Source organism: Bactrocera dorsalis, chromosome 6 (assembly GCF_023373825.1).
Source record: "Bactrocera dorsalis isolate Fly_Bdor chromosome 6, ASM2337382v1, whole genome shotgun sequence".
Taxonomy (NCBI): Eukaryota; Metazoa; Arthropoda; class Insecta; order Diptera; family Tephritidae; genus Bactrocera; species Bactrocera dorsalis.
In genome coordinates, this window is record NC_064308.1 from 35519573 (window position 1) to 35539632 (window position 20060).

Genomic DNA, 20060 nt, shown 5'->3' on the forward strand with positions numbered 1-20060 from the left:
AGACAGCCGAACGATTTTCTACTCAGCTTGCACTCCTGCTCTCTGAGAGCACTCGTCAACTACTCGGTATAAGGGAACTGTGGGAAGGCATTTTAAACTCTTTACAATAAAGAAAAGAAAGAGGCTCGAAAATTCAACGAAAAAATGCGGGGCTCCCAGAAGGTTTCAAGACCGAAGCATACTTTTGTAGAACCCCCTAATGTGATCTAGTCACGTATGCCCAGAGCATACCTAAAATATGGAAAGAACACTTTTGCAGCCTGCTGAATGGAATTGAACGTACAACGCTAAGAGAAGGCGAACCCGATTCCCCAATCGATGACGATAGAGCAGACGCTTTAAGAACAACAAAGAAGCTGGGGCCGATGGATTAACAGCCGAGCTATTCAAACACGATGGACTGATAAGAAGAACTGATAAGGAGCATGCATCATCTTCTTTGTAAAATATGGTCGGACGAAAGTATGCCCAACGATTGGAATTTAAGTGTTCTATGGCCAATCCACAGTTCTCACGTCACTGTTGACAGTGAAACCTTTGAAGTTGTAGATATTTTCGTCTATTTAGGAACCAGTATTAACACCACCAACAATGTCAGCCTGGAAATCCAACGCAGCATAACTCTTGCCAACAGATGCTACTTCGGACTGAGTAAGCAATTGAAAAGTAAAGTCCTCTCTCGACGAAAAGCCAAACTCTAAGTCGCTCATAATTCCGGTCCTGCTATATGGTGCAGAGGCTTGGACGATGACAACAACCGATGAGTCGACGTTTCGAGTTTTCGAGAGAAAGGTTCTGCGGAAGATTTATGGTCCTTTGCGCATTGGCCACGGTGAATATCGCATTCGATGGAACGATGAGCTGTACGAGATTTGCGATGACATTGACATAGTTCAGCGAATTAAAAGGCAGCGGCTACGCTGGCTACGTCATGTTGTCCGGATTGACGAAAATACGCCAGCTCTGAAAGTACTAGACGCAGTATCGGAGGATGGAGTCATGTGTAGAAGTTCACGTAAGTGAGGAAAGTTCTCTGATCGCCATTCACTTGGGAATGGCCGGAAACGATTATTTTACATATGACTCAAGCAGCTCACGACTTCCGGTCTTTGACCAAATATCCTCTGGGTAGCCTGAGAACAACCGTTTGAAGGCGAGCTAAAGTGAGAAGGTGCAATATCCCCTACTTAGGGTTGGGCACTGGGTTTGAGACCCGCCGCGTAAAAAAACACCCCCAATGAAAAACAACAATCAGATGAGAGACCCCCCTTTTGATGACGACCATAAGGACGAAATAAGGACTACGAATTGAGGGCATGCACCTGGAATGTCCGGTCCCTTAATTGGCAAGGTGCCGCTGCTCAGCTGGTTGATGTCCTCGTGAAAATAAAGGCTGACATCACCGCCGTCCAAAAAATGCGATGGACGGGACAAGGACAGAGACGAGTAGGTCCTTCTGACATTTACTACAGTGGCCATATAAAGGAGCGCAAGTTTGGTGTTGGATTCTTGGTGGGAGAGAGTCTCCGTCGCCGAGTACTATAATTCACTCCGGAGAATGAACGTCTAGCCACAATCCGTATCAAAGCGAGGTTCTTCAACATATCGCTGATTTGCGCCCACGCCCCGATGGAAGAGAAGGACGTTGTGACCAAAGATGCCTTTTATGAGTGCTTGGAGCGCACTTATGAGAGATGCCCCCGCCACGATGTCAAAATCGTGCTTGGCGACTTCAACGCCAGGGTGGGCAAAGAAGGTATCTTTAGCACTACGGTCGGTAAATTCAGTCTCCACGAGGAAACATCCCCAAATGGGTTGAGCCTGATCGACTTCGCCGGGGCCCGAAATATGGTTATCTGTAGTACTAGATTCCAGCATAAGAAGATACATCAAGTTACCTGGCTGTCTCCGGATCGAAAATCACCAACCAGATCGATAATGTTGTGATAGACGGAAGACACGTCTCCAGTGTTTTAGATGTGCGAGCGCTCCGTGGTCCTAACATCGACTCGGACCACTATATTGTTGCAGCCAAAATTCACACCCGCCTCTGTGCAGCAAAAAACGCACGCCAGCAAACACAAGGAAGGTTCGACGTCGAGAAGCTGCAATCACAACAGCCGAACGCTTTTCTACTCGGCTTGCACTCCTGCTCTCTGAGAGCACTCGTCAACAACTCGGTATAAGGGAACTGTGGGACGGCATTTCAAACTCCTTACGTACAGCTGCAACCGAAACCATTGGTTTTCGGAAAGTGCAAAAGAACAACTGGTACGACGAGGAGTGCCGTGTTGCAGCGGAGAGAAAACAGGCTGCCTACCTCGCAACGTTACGATCGACCACAACACGTGCGGGATGGGATAGATGCCGAGAGTTGAAGAGGGAAGCGAGACGCATTTGTAGACAGAAAAAGAAAGAGGCCGAAATGCGTGGGTACGAAGAGCTTGATAAGCTGGCCGACAGGGGTAATGCTCGAAAATTCTTCGAAAAGATGCGGCGACTTACAGAAGGTTTCAAGACCGGAACTTACTATTGTAGAACCCCCCAAGGTGATCTAGCCATCGATGCCCAGAGCATACTTAAATTATCGAGGGAACACTTCTCCAGCCTGCTGAATGGCAGTGAATGCACAACACTAGGAGAATCCGAACCCGATACCCCAATCGATGACGATGGAGCAGACGTTCCATTGCCCGACCATAAAGAAGTTCGAATAGCAATTGCCCGCCTGAAAAACAACAAAGCGGCAGGAGCCGATGGATTGCCGGCCGAGCTATTCAAACACGGCGGCGAAGAACTGATAAGGAGCATGCATCAGCTTCTTTGTAAAACATGGTCTGATGAAAGCATGCCCAACGATTGGAATTTAAGTGTGCTATGCCCTATCCATAAAAAAGGAGACCCCACAATCTGCGCCAACTACCGTGGGATAAGCCTCCTCAACATCGCGTACAAAGTTCTACCGAGCGTATTGTGTGAAAGATTAAATCCCACCGTCAACAAACTGGTTAGACCTTATCAGTGTGGCTTCAGACCTGGTAAATCAACAACCGACCAGATATTCACCATTTCTTAATGTTACCTAATTTAAAATCCTTTGACGGCATCATTGGTGATGATATCCTCAAAAAATTGCGACCATAAATAGGAAAAATCTCTAAACATGTATATAATATTCAAGAATCTCCCTATGAACATGAAGTTAAGGAAATGATAAATGAATATTCAGAACTGTTCGGACCAGTCTCCGAAAGTGGAATAATCGACACAACTGTATTAGTAGAAATTAAAATAACAAGTGAAGAACCGACCTATACAAAATCATATCCTTACGCAACCAAATTACGGAGCGAAGTAGAAAAACAAATAACAGAACCTCTACTCATCTCCCCCGGAGAAAAAAGTACAAAGTATCGTAGTTTTAGATTTTAAACGACTCAATGCAATAACAATACTTGATTCCTATGCAATACCTGATATAAAAATACGCTCGCTAGCTTAGGCGAACCTAACATCTGGATTACACCAAATCAGGGTGAAGGAAAGCTATATAGAAAAGACAGCATTTTCTGCATCCAAAGGTAAATATGAATTTACTGGATGAATTTACTAAGAGGTGTTCACTCTCTTGAATAAACCAAATATAAAAGTCAACCTGGAAAAATCTAAATCTAAAAGTAAATTTTTTAGGGCATATCGGTACGAGGAAGGCATTTCCTGAAAAAATACCTGCTATTAAATAAATTCCTCCACTTGATAGCCTTAAGGAATTAAAAGGTTTCGTGGGTTTAGCATCATATTATAGGAGATTTATAAAAGACTTTGCAAAGTTGTCAAGCCACGTACCAATTTAACTAGAGGAGAAAATGCTCAAATAAAAGCAAGTCAATCCAAATGGATTCCAGATACCAACAGAGGAAGGCTTAAAATCATTTAGTGATATAAAATATTTGATTACATCTTCTGAAATTCAGGTATTCCCAGACTTCAATAAACCTTCTATTCTGACGATAGAGGCTTCTACTGCAATTTGAGCAGTTTTTCACAAGGTATAATCGGTCAAGACAGACCCATAATTTACATATCTAGATCACTCAACTAAAACGAGGAGAATTACTTCACAATAGAGAAAAAAATGCTAGCTAGGGTATGGTCCCTCGACAAATTAAAGACTTACTTGTATGGAGCTAAAAAAATAAAAATCCTTACTGATCACCATCCACTGACGATTGCATTAAGCAACAGTAATAAGAATGCCAAGTTAAAAAGGTGGAAAGCAAGGATATGAATGATATGGGATATGAGCAAGAATATAATTGTAAACTCTTTTATAAACTAGGAAAAACAAACGTAGTCGACGATGCGTTATCACGGCTGCCAACAAAAGTTAATACGCTAACATCCACAGATGAAAATTCACAACATAATGCAGAAGAGATAAAAGATAAAAAGCTTAATAAGCCAACTGGGAACAAAAAATGCAAACATTCAAAAGATATCAATCAACTGGATAGGATCTGATTGGAAATGGTTAGCATGAAATCCCGAACCCACTGACTAGGACCGCATACTTTCCACAACACATGAACTGACCGAAAACAGTAACGTACAACCAATACCTTATCAAGACAAATAACATAATATTAGAGAATTATAATTCGATTGTAGATGAAATAAGTAAGATTAATAAGGATCTCCAGAACCCTTTACAATAATATTAGCATACGTTCAACTATAAAACACCTTAAACGAGTTTACTTAGGACTCACCAACCTTTTCATATCCGAAACCGACAAATATGGTACATTTGGAAAATGTGTTGAAGTAAATGATACTACTATATTCAAGAGAAACACTTAGAAAATTAAACAAAACCCATGGCATTGCACAAGTCCTTACTGTAGAAAAGGGCTTTGCGACTACCAATATGTAAGCTAAGCTATAGTGGGGAATGGATCCATGTGTCGAAGTTTACGCAAGTGAGGAAAGTTCTTTGATCGCCATTCACTTGGAAGTGGCCAGAAACGATTCTTTTACCTATGGCTCAAGCAGCTATCCTCTGAGTAGCCTAAGAACATCCGTTTGAAGGCGAGCTAAAGTGAGAAGGCGAAACAACCTCTACAACGGGTTGTTCGCTGGGTTTGGGACCAGCCACGTAAAAAACACCTCCAATGAAAAATAACAACCACCTTTTGATGACGACCATGACAAAGGAAATAAGGACTAGGAATTGAGGGCATGCACCTGGAATGTCCGGTCCCTTACTTGGGAAGGTGCCGCTGCCCAGCTGGTTGATGTTCTCGTAAAAATAAAGGCGGGCATCACCGCGTCCAAGAAATGCGGTGGACGGGACAAGGACTGAGGTGAGTAGGTCCTTGTGGCATTTACTAGAGTGGCCATATAAAAGAGCGAAGATTCCACGTGGGATTCGTGATGGACTCGCTCGTCGAGTACTGTCATCCGGTGGGTGAACGTCTAGTCACAATCTGATCAAAGCGAAGTTTTTCAACATATCGCTGAATTGCGCCCACACCCTGACGGAAGAGAAGGACAATGTAACCAATGCAGTATTCTATGAGCGCTTGGAGTGCACCCACGAGAGCTGGCCTCCGCAAGGAGATCAAAATTGTACTGGCCAACTTTAATGGATGAACGTCTAGTCTTAATCCGCATCACAGCAAAGCTTTTCAACATATCGTTGAATTCTGCCCACACCCTGACTGAAGAGAAAAAGGATTCATGTTACGCGAATTACGATTTCCTGCGAATAGCACAGAAAATGTTTTAAATGAATCAAACTCCGGTTTTACCGTACAGTGCGGCTTGCCGTCCAGTTTATTATTAATTCTCTTATTCTTTATACAAATCTTACTTGCTACATTTACTTGAAGCCGTTGTGCTGACTTGACATTCCTCAGCATCAACGACCCGGCATAACTTAAATAAACATATCAAATAAAAACAATGGTATTTGATTTCATTTGGAATTTAAAATATATGCTTGTTTATGCATATTATATATTTATGCATGTATGTAGTTGAATCTGAAGATTCAACTTACATTTTGTAGGAATAAAAAAAATACTTAAAAAATACTTGTCTTTTTTTTGACAGTGGTGGAGTCGTTTGACGACGCAACTCCCCCAGCGTTACTGTTAGAACTCTCCTGAGTTCCTGTATTTACAATTTTTATTTTTGTTTTTTTTTTCTTTAATATTATTATTAGGATTGCTATTACTACCATTACAATGATTATTAGTGTTATATTAATACCATACGAAACATGTTTATGGTATTTTAATTCTGTAATTTCTTTTATATTTTCTATATTTTTTATTGCAATATCATTGAATGTTAATTTTGGAGAATAACTTTGATTTAATTTTTCGGCAGGGTATATAATTGTATGAATATATTCCGTCTTATTATTTTTAAATTCTTGTTTTAAAATTTCCATTTTGCAATTTACAAATTTGATTATATAGTTATTTTTTAATACAATTTTTCTGTCGTCGCAGTTTTGTTTTATTACATCATTTTTTGCATTTCTTATTAATATTGTGTCATCGTTTATTTCTTGTATTGATGTTTTGTTATTATATTTAAATTCGCAAGTATTTGAAAATATGCAACTTTTACTCAATTTTAGATTTTTAAATGCTTTATTTTCTACATAATCAAAATAGTTTTCGCCAATTTTTATAACGAATTTTTCTTTTTCAATAATCTGTAATTTATTTCTATTTGGCATTGGGGTTATTAAATGAATCTTAGTTTGAAAAAATGTTCTTGGTATCTGAATTGCGAATATTATTGTATCGTTTCTGTATACTACTACCCCTACTTTTGATAATTTTAGTTTGTAAAAATCAATCTCATATTTTTCAATTTCTTCCCTAGTTAGCATACTTGGATGTACCATATTGTATTTAGCCGCCGCTATATTATTTTGTATTTCCTGAACTTTACTTTCTATGAATTTTAGTTTATTCATTTCATCATTATACAAAATTTGTCTTTCAATTCTATTTTCTTCTTTGTTTATTATATTTAAAGTTTCTATTATTTGTTTCCTATCTGAGTCTATAGTTCCTTTTAATGAGTTTAGTGATCTATTTAAATGTTCATTAATTACTATTTGTTTATTTAAATTTACAATGGCATTATGGCCATTTTCTTCAATAATTTTTAAATGGTTCAAAATGTCTTGTCTGTCATCATCATCCATGACTCCAAACATCCATTTATATGCTATTCCTCCTATATTTATCAAGCCTCTTTTATTTCTCTTTTTGATATTTGGTGTTATAGATATGATTTTTGCTTTTATATTTTTTATTTCATCAAACAAAATTTCTTTATTTTCAATATTTAGTTTTTCAATATTTTCTTTAACCTGATCAACTACGTCTGCTATCTTGTTCGGATTTATAAAGTGTTAGTATGTATAACAGTACTTATTTCGTTAACTATTTCTATGTCCTCTGTTTGTATAATTGTATACCCCGCATCTTCTATTATTGGTGTAATTTGCAAAAGTGCTGTCACCAATGATATGATTATTGTTAAAAAAATAATTATTATCGTCATCTGTAAAAGTAAAAATGTATAACCGTTTTAAGTTTTGATTTAAAAAAAAATGAAATTGGATTTTAGTCGCCTCTTACGACAGGCATCTCTTACCATGGGTATATTCTAGAAAGACCCCTTACCCACTGGGGTAAAAAAAAATCATGTATATATATGTAAAAAAAAGAATTAAATGTTATTATCTCCATTAAATGCCCTTAGACTGAATGAATCGTCATCATTCTCATTTGGATTTTCTATATTTGCCAATTTCATTGGTCTTTTTATATTTGCCGGATGAACGTTTTGTAAGGGAAATATTCTGAAATATGGTTGGTCTTTATGCCTTACTCTTTTGTAGTTTTTAATTGGTCCTGTTTGTCTGTTTTCTATATATTCTTCTCTGTTTTGATATAATTTGGCTATTGTTTTCTGTTTTACTGTATTTATTCTATCTTGTAATATGGATGGACAAATGTTTTCTTTGGCGTCCCTTGGAGAACATTTGATAGTTGAGTGGTACCTATCGTTATAGTTGCATATAACAATTTGTATCCTCATTTCTGTTGAAAGACTAGAATCCTCAATTCCTGTTAGTTTTTCCAACAAGGTTGAGTGCAGTCTCTCAATGTCTGCATTTCCTGTATGGCTATTTGGTTTTGTGTGGTGGACTTCTACATTTTCGTCATTTAAATATTTTATTAATTGTTCTGCTCTAAACTCATTATCCATAATAATTTTTTTAGGTTTACCGAATTTCGCAAAATGTTCCATAATTATTGTCTTTTTAGCTCTCCAGTTTCTGTCTGTTATTCTATAAGCCGCTGCGAATTTTGTTAATTTATCAATTACTGTTACAAATGATTGCTTATTGAAATGAAATATATCTACATGAAGTATCTCATTTTTATTGGTTGGAGTTTCAGTTAGGTGAAATTTAGGTTTAATGGGTTTCCTATCGTATTTGATTTGTTGGCATTTTTGGCAATTATTTATTATCAATTGTATTTCTTCTTTGAATTTTGGAAAATATATTTTATCTTTTAATGTATTATAGGTTTCATTTATGCCACTATGCATAGATTCTTTTGTATGGTATAGTGATATTTGCTTATGTAATTCTTCTTCTTCTTCTATTTCTGAGGCTCTTTTTGTGCATTTTATAAATTTTAAACTTCTATCTTGAGCAAACATTTCAATAAGTAGTTTTTGTATTTTATGGTAATCTGCTTCAGATACTTCTGAAAATATTCCTACTATTCCGTTTCCTTTTATATATTTTTTTAATGTTTCCTTGTTCTCTTCTTTTTCATCCATTGGGTTTATTTCAATTATTTTTCTTCCATGGAGTCTTTGCATTTGCTCTTTTTGTCTATATGTTAATATAATTTGAATTTTATATTTATTTACAATTTCTTCTTTAATTGGAAAGTGTTCAAGCAGTTCTTCATCTGCTGAATGAATTGTTTCCGACAATGCTAAGTTTGATTCATTGTCGTTACCTTCTTTTATTTTTGGTGAGTTTTCAATTCGACTCAAGAAATCAGCTACAACATTATTTTTTCCATTTAAATATTGTATTTCAAAGTTGTATTCTTGCAATTTCAATAACCATCTCTGATGGCGTTGAGAAAATTCTTTTCCTTTATATTTATTAACAAGATATTTGATCGGACAGTGATCAGTTATTATTTTAAATTTATTGCCATATATATATGGTCGAAAATATGTAATAGAGAAAATTACCGCTAAAAATTCTTTGTCTGTAGTTGAATATTTTTGCTCATGATTATTTAGAGTTCTTGAAATGTAGCATACTGGTTGGCCTTGCTGTGAAAGCACTGCTCCAATAGCATAGTCACTAGCATCAGTTGTGATACTGAATTCTTTGTCGTGCTCTGGGAATTTGAGAGTTGGGTGAGATGAAATGAGTGCTTTTAAATTTTCAAAGCTTTCAATATATTGTGGATCTTTAACGTTTATTTTATTGCCTTTTTTCAAATATTTTATCATGGGGTAAGCTATTTTAGAATAATCTTTTATGAATTTTCGATAATAGCCCGTTGCTCCTAAAAATCCTTTAAACTGTTTCTCAGTTTTTGGTATTGGTAGCTTTTGAATTGCTATAATTTTATCTGGATTAGGCTTGATGCCTTCTTTTGTTAAAATGTGTCCTAGGAATGTAGTTTCTCTTTGAAGAAAACTGCATTTATCTGCCTGTATTTTTAATTTATTCTCTTGTAGTTTCAAAAAAAATTTTTTTAATGAGTCTATGTGCTCTTCTAATGAAGTTGAAAAAATTAATATGTCATCTAAATATACGACACATATTTTATTTATATATTCCCTCAATATGTCATTCATAAATCTCTGAAAAGTAGCTGGGGCATTTTTCAACCCGAAAGGCATTCGGACGTATTCATATAGTCCTGCCGGAGTGACAAAAGCTGTTTTCTGGATGTCCCTTTCTGCCATTAAAATCTGATGGTAACCTTTTGCTAGATCTATTGTGCTAAAGTACTGTGCTTTGCCCAATTTATCTAAGATTCCATCGATATTCGGTAGAGGATACTTATCGTCTACAGTCAATTGGTTTAACCTCCTATAATCAACCACTAGCCTGAATTTTTGTATTCCTGACTTATCTATCTTTTTCGGTATTATTAGAATAGGTGAGCTATATCTACTGTGACTTTTTCTTATTATCCCTTGCTCTTCTAATTCAGAAATCTGTCTTCTTACTTCTTCTTCATGTTTTGGAGGTAATCTATAAATTCTTGAGTTTATTTGTTGATCCGTAACTGTTTTAATTTCATGAACTACTGCTTTTGCATTTGTGAGTTTGTCCCCTTCTTTATAGATAAGTTTATTGAAATGCTTTAATAATTTTTCGATTTCCTTTTTCTCATTTGATTTTAAATGATCGAGGTTGATGTTCTTTACTTCACTTATATCTAATGAATAAACTTGCTCTTGCATAGTTTTCATATAGAATGGAAGATTCACACCATTTTTCAAAATTATTGTCATTTTTTCGATATCAATAGTTTTAACATTTTTAAAAAGGAAATCATTTCCTATTAACAAATCATATGGTTTATTAAAATCCATTAATAACCATCTCATTTTTGCGTTTTCCGGGTATTTAAATTCTTTGGGACAAGGGCTTTTTACCTTAACATTTGGCGTTTTAATTATCCCGTTCAAAGTATTCACCAAAGTGCTTTCACTTTCAAGCACTGGTAATTTAAATTTTTCGAAACTCGATTTTTTCATTATACTTATGGTTGAACCTGGGTCGACCAAAGCATAAAATTTTTTCTCAAAAAATGTTAATATTATTATAATTTTGTTTAATGATTCCGAGGCTAATTTGTAAAAAACTCCTCGTTCGTGTTTGATTCTTGTGGATCACCTCTCCTACTCATTGTGTCCACGTCCATGGGTTCTGGTCCCCTATTTTGTACTTGTTGTCTACTATTTACTGAATTTCTTTGCTGTTGTGAATAATTATAATGATTTGGATTTGTTCGAACTTGTTCTGAATAGTTTGTACGATTTTGCCATCGAGGCTGTCTTGTTTGATTGGATTGTTGTCGATGAAGGTTTATTTGACGTTGTCCGGATTGTAGACGATACTGTTGTTCAGAAAGATTTTGATTTTGTGAACGATATTGTCCTGAATAAAAATTTTTGTTGTTAACACCATTATTTTTGGTATTAGCTTGAAAGTTGTTTCCCCCTTTTTTTAGATAAGGATTTAGATTGCCTTCATCCAACCCAATAAATTTATATATTTCATTCGCCATTTCCGTTAATGATGTGACCGATTGCACTGTATATGCGAATGTCCCTGATGCTAATTGTTTTATTCGCTGAATTAGCATCCCTGAAAAAATTTCTCTCATAGTGTCACCATTTTCGCTTAGTGCACTATATTCTGTTATGTCATCCACGATTTCGTTTAATCTTTTACTTAATTCAGCTATACTATTTACTTTCAGAATCGAAATTTCTTTCGTGATCATCAATTGATTTTTTGTGGGTCTATAATGTTGCCTTAATTTAGTTTTACAACTTTCCCAATTTTCAGGTGGGTTTATTTGCAAAAAATTTTTTGCTGATCCACCAATTTTCAAATCATAAATAACCCTGAATACTATTTCTTCCTGTCCTACATAGTCCCTTCGTACCCTGTCAACTGCTTCATTGAAAGATGGCAATTTTTTTACAATTCCTTCAAAGGGAGATACATATCTTAAGTCTTTTTCGACTCTTTGCCTAATTGTAAGTTGATTTATTGCTGCATTTTGTGCAGCTATCTGTGTTAAAGATGCCAAGCATCGAGTTAGCATTTCTATTTGCTCTGCCATATTTTTTATTTTTAATTTTTATTTTATTTTTGCAACAAAAATTATAACACAATTGCAACTCTGTTAGCTTGTTTCTTTTCTCGTTTGTTCGTTTCTTTTTCTAACTTTATTGTTTTTGAATTGATTGAAACATTTAGTGAGTATAATTTCTGCGTTGACTATTTATTTTTTTTCTTTTTTTTTTTTTACAAAGAACGTAATGACTTCAAATAAAACTACTACTTAAATTATTAATTGAATATTATTTTACCTTGCTGTTGGTGCAGCTGTTTTTGTTGTTGTTTTGTTGTTACTGTTGTTACTGTTACTGGTGTCGTTGTTGTTGTTAATGTTGTCGTTGTTAAATTATTAGTTGAATATTATTTTACCTTGCTGTTGGTGCTGCTGGTTTTGTTGTTGTTTTGTTGGTACTGTTACTGGTGTCGTTGTTATTGTTAATGCTGTTGCTGTTTTTGTTGAGTTTGCTGCTACCCCTCTTGTTGTTGTTCTTGCCTCACTTTTACTCCAAATTCTTGCTTATTTTTTAAATTTTTATTTTTTAAATATTTTTATTTGCTGAATAAGAATTGTTTCACCTTTCAATTTGATCACAGAAAGTTATTAATGTTTCTATATTTATTTATTACTTTTAATGCTTTTTTTTTTATATTTTTATTTGCTGAAGAAGAATTGTTTCACCTTTCAATTTTATCACGGAAAGTTATTAATGTTTCTATATTTATTTTTTACTTTTAATGCTTTTTTTTTTCATATATTTATTTGCGTTCAATTTTCGGTCGCGGTCACACAAAAACTTGGTTCTTACAAAAGCCGACTGCGCCAATTACGATTTCCTGCGAATAGCACAGAAAATGTTTTAAATGAATCAAACTCCGGTTTTACCGTACAGTGCGGCTTGCCGTCCAGTTTATTATTAATTCTCTTATTCTTTATACAAATCTTACTTGCTACATTTACTTGAAGCCGTTGTGCTGACTTGACATTCCTCAGCATCAACGACCCGGCATAACTTAAATAAACATATCAAATAAAAACAATGGTATTTGATTTCATTTGGAATTTAAAATATATGCTTGTTTATGCATATTATATATTTATGCATGTATGTAGTTGAATCTGAAGATTCAACTTACATTTTGTAGGAATAAAAAAAATACTTAAAAAATACTTGTCTTTTTTTTGACAGTGGTGGAGTCGTTTGACGACGCAACTCGCGCGCCGAATCCCCATTTCCAGAAACGTATGACCATTATAAAGACAACTACAATGAATATTACTCTTTTAAAAATCCCAAACTAACGAGTACGATCATCAGTACAACTACGGAAACAACGATTCTGAGACATTCATTTTTAATAAAAATACCCAACGATTTCTCTACTCATCGCAATTCGCAAACGGGCGGAATTAGCCGAGTCATAAAAGGCAAGAGAGTTTTAAGCGCTGCGATCTTAAGCTGCTCAGCTACAGAAACAAAAATTTCAACAGCCAAAATTAAGAATTACATTAAAGTAAGTTTATTATTTTTAAATGTTACTTGTTAAGAATAGATAAAATAATTTTTTTAATGGTAAATAGTGAGTCTGTAAAATCAAATGTGCTGAAATGAGAATTGAAATCGTGACATAGACGGCGGAATGGTTCGTTTAACTCAAAACTTGTTCTAGAAAATTTTAAAAGTAAAGTCTAAACTGCCTAGTAGAGCGAGTGGGAACGTTAAAATTAATATCAGATAAGATAAATGGACTACCGACTAACCTGACTGACCCAGAAGAAATATCATTCCAAGCATTTCCCTACAACTAGCGAGTGTAACGAGATTTATAATTTTTAAATGGTAAGTATAAGGGGGAAGATTTAACCTGGAATCTCAATACAAATGATTTAAAGCACAAAGTAAAAATTGTTTTTGAACGGGCTCTAACTTCTCCGAATGGACTTGATAACTAAGTTTTCAACCCATAGAAGCATACTTTAATATAGGCCTCACCAATGATGTAAAAAGAATGATTGGAGTAAGCGGATCTCTAAATTCTTTAGACCAACGTTTAACAAGACTAAGAGTGCCTTTAGCTTTAAAAACCGCGAAAGATGCGTGAAGATTAAAATTGAAATTAGGGTTAGTTACTTCCAGCTCAACAAAACTGTATACTTGCACCAAGCGAAAGTTTTGTATTACGTATGAAGTAGGGTCTACAGATTTACGTGAAGAGCACATCGTTCTACATTTTTTAAGGTTCAATGGCATATCATTTCTAACACACCAAGAAGCTAGGTTGTTTAAGTCTGTTTGCAACTGACATCTTTCACTATTTAAAGTATAGTATGTTTTAAAAAGTTTTACATCGTCAGCATATAGTAAAACTCTTGAATACTTAATAAAAGATAATATGTTATTATTAAAGAACGGGAACAGAATTGGATCGAGATGGCTAAACATTAATGATGCCAATGTTACTTATTTACTTATTACTAAGACAAGAAGTAACCCATTTTAGAAATATTGGTTGAAAACCAAAAAAATCAAGTTTATTCAAAAGAACTGAATGGTTTACTTTATGTAAAGCTTTACTAAAATCTGTATATATTACATCTTCATCTTATTCTTTACTGGCGTAGACACCGCTTACGTGATTATTGCCGAGTTAACAACAGCGCATCAGTCATTTCTTCTTTTCGCTACGTGGCGCCATTTGGATATTCCAAGCGAAGCCAGGTCCTTCTCCACCTGGCCCTTCCAACGGAGGGGAGGTCTTCCTTTTTCTCTGCTTTCCCCGCGGGTACTGCGTTGAATATTTTCAGAGCTGGAGTGTTTTCGTCCAACCGAACAACATGACCTAGCCAGCGTAGGCGCTGTCTTTTAATTCGCTGAACTATGTCAATGTCATCGTATATCTCGTTCCATCAAATACGATACTCACCGTGGCCAATACGCAAGGGACTCAGTCCGAAGTAGCACCTGTTGGCAAGAGTTATCCTGCGTTGGATTTCCATGCTGACATTGTTGGTGGTGTTTATGCTGGTTTCCAAATGAAACTATCTACAAATTCAAAGTTATGACTGTCAACAGTGACGTGAGAGCCAAGTCGCGAGTGAGACGACTGTTTTCTTGATGGCAGGAGATATTTCGTCTTGCCCTCGTTCACTGCCAGACCTTTATAAAATATTGTACCATCTCGATTAAGTTCTGCAGCTCGAATTATTTTCTCCAGCAGCAGATTGAAGAAGTCGCACGATAGGGAGTCGCCTTGTCTGAAATCGCGTTTGGTATCGAACGGCTCGAAGAGGTCTTTCCCGATCTTTACGGAGCTTTTGGTGTAGCTCAACGTCAGCTTACACAGCCTTATTTGTTTTGCGGGGATACCAAATGCATAAAGACAGATCCTTCTCGTGCTGTCGAAAGCAGCTTTGAAATCGACGAAGAGGTGGTGCGTGTCGATTCTCCTTTCACGGGTATTTTCCAAGATTTGCCGCATGGTGAATATCTGGTCGGTTGTTGATTTGCCAGGTCTAAAGCCACACTCATAAGGTCCAATCGGTTTGTTGACGAAGGGCTTCAATCTTTCACACAATATGCTCGATAGAACCTTATACGCGATGTTGAGGGGGCTTATTACACGGTAGTTGGCGCAGATTGTGGGGTCTCCCTTTTTCTGGATTGGGCATAGCACACTTAAATTCCAGTCGTTGGGCATGCTTTCGTCCGACCATATTTTACTAATAAGCTGATTCATGCTCCTTATCAGTTATTCGCCGCTGTGTTTGAATAGCTCGGCCGGCAATCCATCGGCCCCCGTCGCTTCGTTGCTCTTCAGGCGGGTAATTGCTATTCGAACTTCTTCATGGTCGAGCAATGGAACGTCTGCTCCATCGTCATTGATTGGGGAATCGGGTTCGCCTTCTCTTGGCGTTGTACGTTCACTTCCTTTCAGCAGGCTGCAAAAGTGTTCTCTCCAAAATTTAGGTATGCTATGGGCTGAGGTGGCTAGATCACCTTAGGGGGTTCTACAAGAGTATCTGTAAGCCCCGACATTTTTTCGTAGAATTTTCGAGCCTCTTTCTTTTTCTTTATTGTAAAGAGTTTAAAACTCCTTCCCACAGTTCCCTTATACCAAGTAGTTGACGAGTGCTCTCAGGGAGCAGGAGCGCAAGCCGAGTAGAAAATCGTTCGGCTGTCTGATGTGATTCCAGCTTCTCGACGTCGAAGCTTTCTCGTGTTTGTTGACGTGTGCTTTTTGCTGCACAGAGGCGAGTGCGAATTTTGGCTGCAACAAAATATCGCGCTCCAGGCGCTCATAGAAGGCATGTTTGGTCACATCGTCCTTCTCTTCCGTCGCTTGATGCGGATTGTGGCTAGACGTTCATTCACCGGAGTAAATGATAGTACTCGGGGGAAGAATTTTGTATGCCGTCCCAGGATATCAAGGATAAAAAGGATATGGTCGGATAAAGGAGATTATCCTGATAAGGATATATATGGTTATAGCTGCAGGAAGCTTGTAGTTTTCGAGTTATTCGCGTTTAAATTTGAAAATTTGCATATTTTAATAACATATTTTCGATATATAAAATTAATTTTGCACTTATATTTTTCACTTTTATATCCACTTGCGCTTCACTAATTCATTTGCACACATTTATTTTATATAATATAGTGCAAAAATAGCTTTTAATATACATTTAAATTATTGTTGAATTATTTTTATTTTAGAATAACAAATAAATTACAAATTGTCAAATAATCAGTGTTACCATGCTAACCTAACCTAACTAACATATCTTCTATGACATTGCTACTTCTTCGCGTAGAACTCCTTTTTGCGTGAGCGGCCTTCGGCCGCACTTCAATAAAAATAACCGCGGTCGGTCCAACACCGGGGTGTATAAAATTCTTTTCGCGTAGAGCTCCTTTTTGCGTGGGCGGCCTTCGGCCTTGCTTCAACAAAAAATTACTCTGGTCGGTCCAAGACCGGGGTGTACAAAATTTTTTTCGCGTACATATACACCGGGTGTATACATTTTTTTTCTCCCGTAGAACTAATTTTTAGGCCGTTTACATTTTTTTATATATTTTTTATTGTTTATCGACGATTATGTTTCCTGTATTTAGGGTATAATACTTCCTTATATTTTTTTTTTGTTTTAGTTTGTAAAATATTTTAGTATGGTAACCCTGATTATTTGACAAATTTACAAATTTATTTTCACAAATGATGTCGATAAGGTAACACTGATTATTTGACAGTTTTAATTCATTTGTTATTCTAAAATAATAATAATTCAACAATAATTTAAATGTATATTAAAAGCTATATTTGCACTATCTATATATATAAAAGAAAGTCGTGTTAGTTACATCACTTATAACTCAAGAACGGCAGAACAGATTTGGCTGAAAATTGGTAGGGAGGTAGCTTAGAGCCAGGAGACGGACATAGGATACTTTTTATCTCTTTATGTCAAAATTTAATACAACTCATAAATACAAAAATTATATTTCAAATCATAAGCATTTGTTCAAAATTCATGTTTGTAGGAATCATTTCAATATTTCATTTCTTCAAAAAAAAAAAACAATAAAAACAACCTTACATCTTCGTCTATATAAATATGTATGTATGTAAAAATGAATCGCCAAAATGTAAATATGTACGCTCATAACTTTAATACGACTGAACGAAATTTGATAATTCTTTTTTTAAAATATTCGTTTAGGTTCAGGGATTATTCGAATAATTGCCGGAAAACCCCTAAAAACAGTCCTTTTCTTTTTCTCATACAAACGAATGAATGTTTGTTCATTAGTAACGCTAAGAGAACGGCTGAACCAATATTGATGAAATTTTAAGAGGTTGTTGGTTGTGGATTAAGGAAGGTTTAGAAATAAAAACATCTTACACTTTTCATGAAAAGTCGGCAAATTGGATAATTCCAAAAAGTAACTTTTTTCCATAAACATTTTTTTTCAATTTCTGTTTTGTTTTTCAATATTTTGATTTGGAAATTATTTGAATAGTTCAGTCTCGATCGCTTGCTTTTTTATTCCGGCTATTCAAAAGAAAAATTATTTGTTCAATTCACAACCTGTCGTAAAGCATCGTAAAATTATAAATTTTTACACTTTTTTTTATAATTTTACGATTTACGATGCTTTACGACAGCTTGTGAATTGAACAATTGAAAATTATTCAGTGAAAACTTTACGTGTGTTTCACACAAAGAGGTCAATTGCAGATTGAAATTTGTTACGAAGCCACCAAGAGATCGCCCTAATATCGGTCGGTGTTCTTTTTGACATCAAAGTATTGCAGCCCAAGACAAGGCAGGAAGTACTCCCAGGATGCGGTGACATATGTGCGGAATTATGGATCGCGGTCAATCAGTAAGCGATCGTCACGATGGCACAGCACGACTTTTCAAACAACAGTTACGATGTTTGATTGACTTTAGCTAGATGTACTCTGTTGAGTGGCAAAAGAGAGGTTTGCCGCACGCACATATTCTTCTTTGGATGATGGTTACACCAGATCAAATTGATGAAATCATTTCTCTGGAAATTCCTGATGTAGAGAAAGATCCAGTATTATATGAAGTGGTGGAAAGCAATATGGTTCATGGACCCTTTTCGGTTTATATGTCTAACAATAAATGCACGAAACACTATCCGCTTGCTTTTCTTTCGGAATCGCAAACTGGAAATGATGGATATCCACTCCATCGTCATAGCTCATCAGACGACCAAACAACTTAGAGTAGTGAAGATCGAAGTTGACAACATATGGATCGTACTGTATTCTCCACTGTTGTCTAATTCACATTCAAAACTCATATCAATGTTTAGTATTGCAGTTTGGTGTAATCTATAAAATACGTTTGTAAGTACGTCACCAAGGGAAGCAACATGGCGGTCAATGGTCTTAACGATACGGTCCATACGTGAACTGCAATAAAGCGCTTTGTAGGATATTTACTTTTGCAATTCATGAACGGTTTCCGATTGTTGTGTGTCTCGCAGTTAATATGGAGATTGGCCAAAGAGTTTATTTCAGCCCAGAGAATACATTACAGCCGGTGGTAACACCGCCAACAACAAAACTAACATTGACGAGTTTTTTTCTCAACTTTCGTCAGTGATCCGCTTACGAGAACATTGTTCTATTTGAAAATACCTTGCATTCATGGCAAGACCGAACAGTAGATGGACATTCAGGTGTGTTCTCAACTAATGCATTAGGATGAATTCGCACAACCCACCCAAAAAACGATGATTGCTTCTACCTTCGGTTGCTACTGATTAATGTACGCGGCGTATTGCGTACTGTGAATGGTATGGTGTGTGCAATTACAATTGCTGGAACACGACAATCAGTGGAAACAAACGTTGGACGATGCGATAGCTACTTCGAATGCAAATGAAGATCGCACACTTTTCGCGATAATCATTTCACCATATCAGCCTTTAAATCCGCGTCAATTATGAGATACGAACAAAAATGACATTGTCGAAGACATTTTACATCGTATTCGCTAAAAATTGGAAATGGGTCAATTCCGGTTGATGCTTCCGGTGGTTTGATATCAATTCTATCTGCGGTTTATCAATTCACGAAAGATGAACTCATCACCAATCTTCGGACATTGGCCAAATTATCGTAACTATGATTCCTTAAATGCACGCGCAATATTAACTGCCAAAAAATACAGATGTTCTTTACTTAAACTGGAAGATTCAAAGTCAAATTCCGAAAGACTTGCGCTCATACAAATCGACCGATCGTCTTTCCATTGAAGACGTCGCCGTGAATTATCCAGTGGAGTTTATAAATTCTTTGGAGAGGCTTGGTATGCCACCGCATCATTTGCGTCTCAAAGTTTGATCTGTCGTTATTATGTTTTGCAATCTGCAAGCGCCGAAACTATGTAATGGAACCCGACTGATTGTGACGCAGCTATCGAATACAAAAGGCTGAATGCTTGATTCAACGAATTTCTTTGAGTTCCAACGATTTGCCATTTCAGTTTCCAGCGAAAATTGCATTTGAGATGACACTCAACAGGACACAAGGATAGTCGCATAGTGTGTGCAATAAGTTTGGAAATTCTATGTTTTTCACACGG

General features: G+C 36.1%; 1 protein-coding gene across 4 annotated transcripts in view; it reads left to right on the forward strand.

Moving 5' to 3' along the window:
* Positions 1-20060, forward strand: part of LOC105224802 (epidermal growth factor receptor kinase substrate 8-like protein 2) — a 66347-nt gene that overhangs the window by 20439 nt on the left and 25848 nt on the right. The window contains exons 2-3 of one of the 4 annotated variants that reach the window (XM_049460368.1): positions 13129-13453; positions 13521-13779. The exons of 2 other annotated variants lie outside the window; for them this stretch is intronic. The gene's annotated coding sequence lies outside the window, so the exon portion shown is untranslated. The remainder of the gene's footprint in view (positions 1-13128; positions 13454-13520; positions 13780-20060) is intronic. One more of the 4 variants, XM_049460367.1, reaches the window with a different exon arrangement.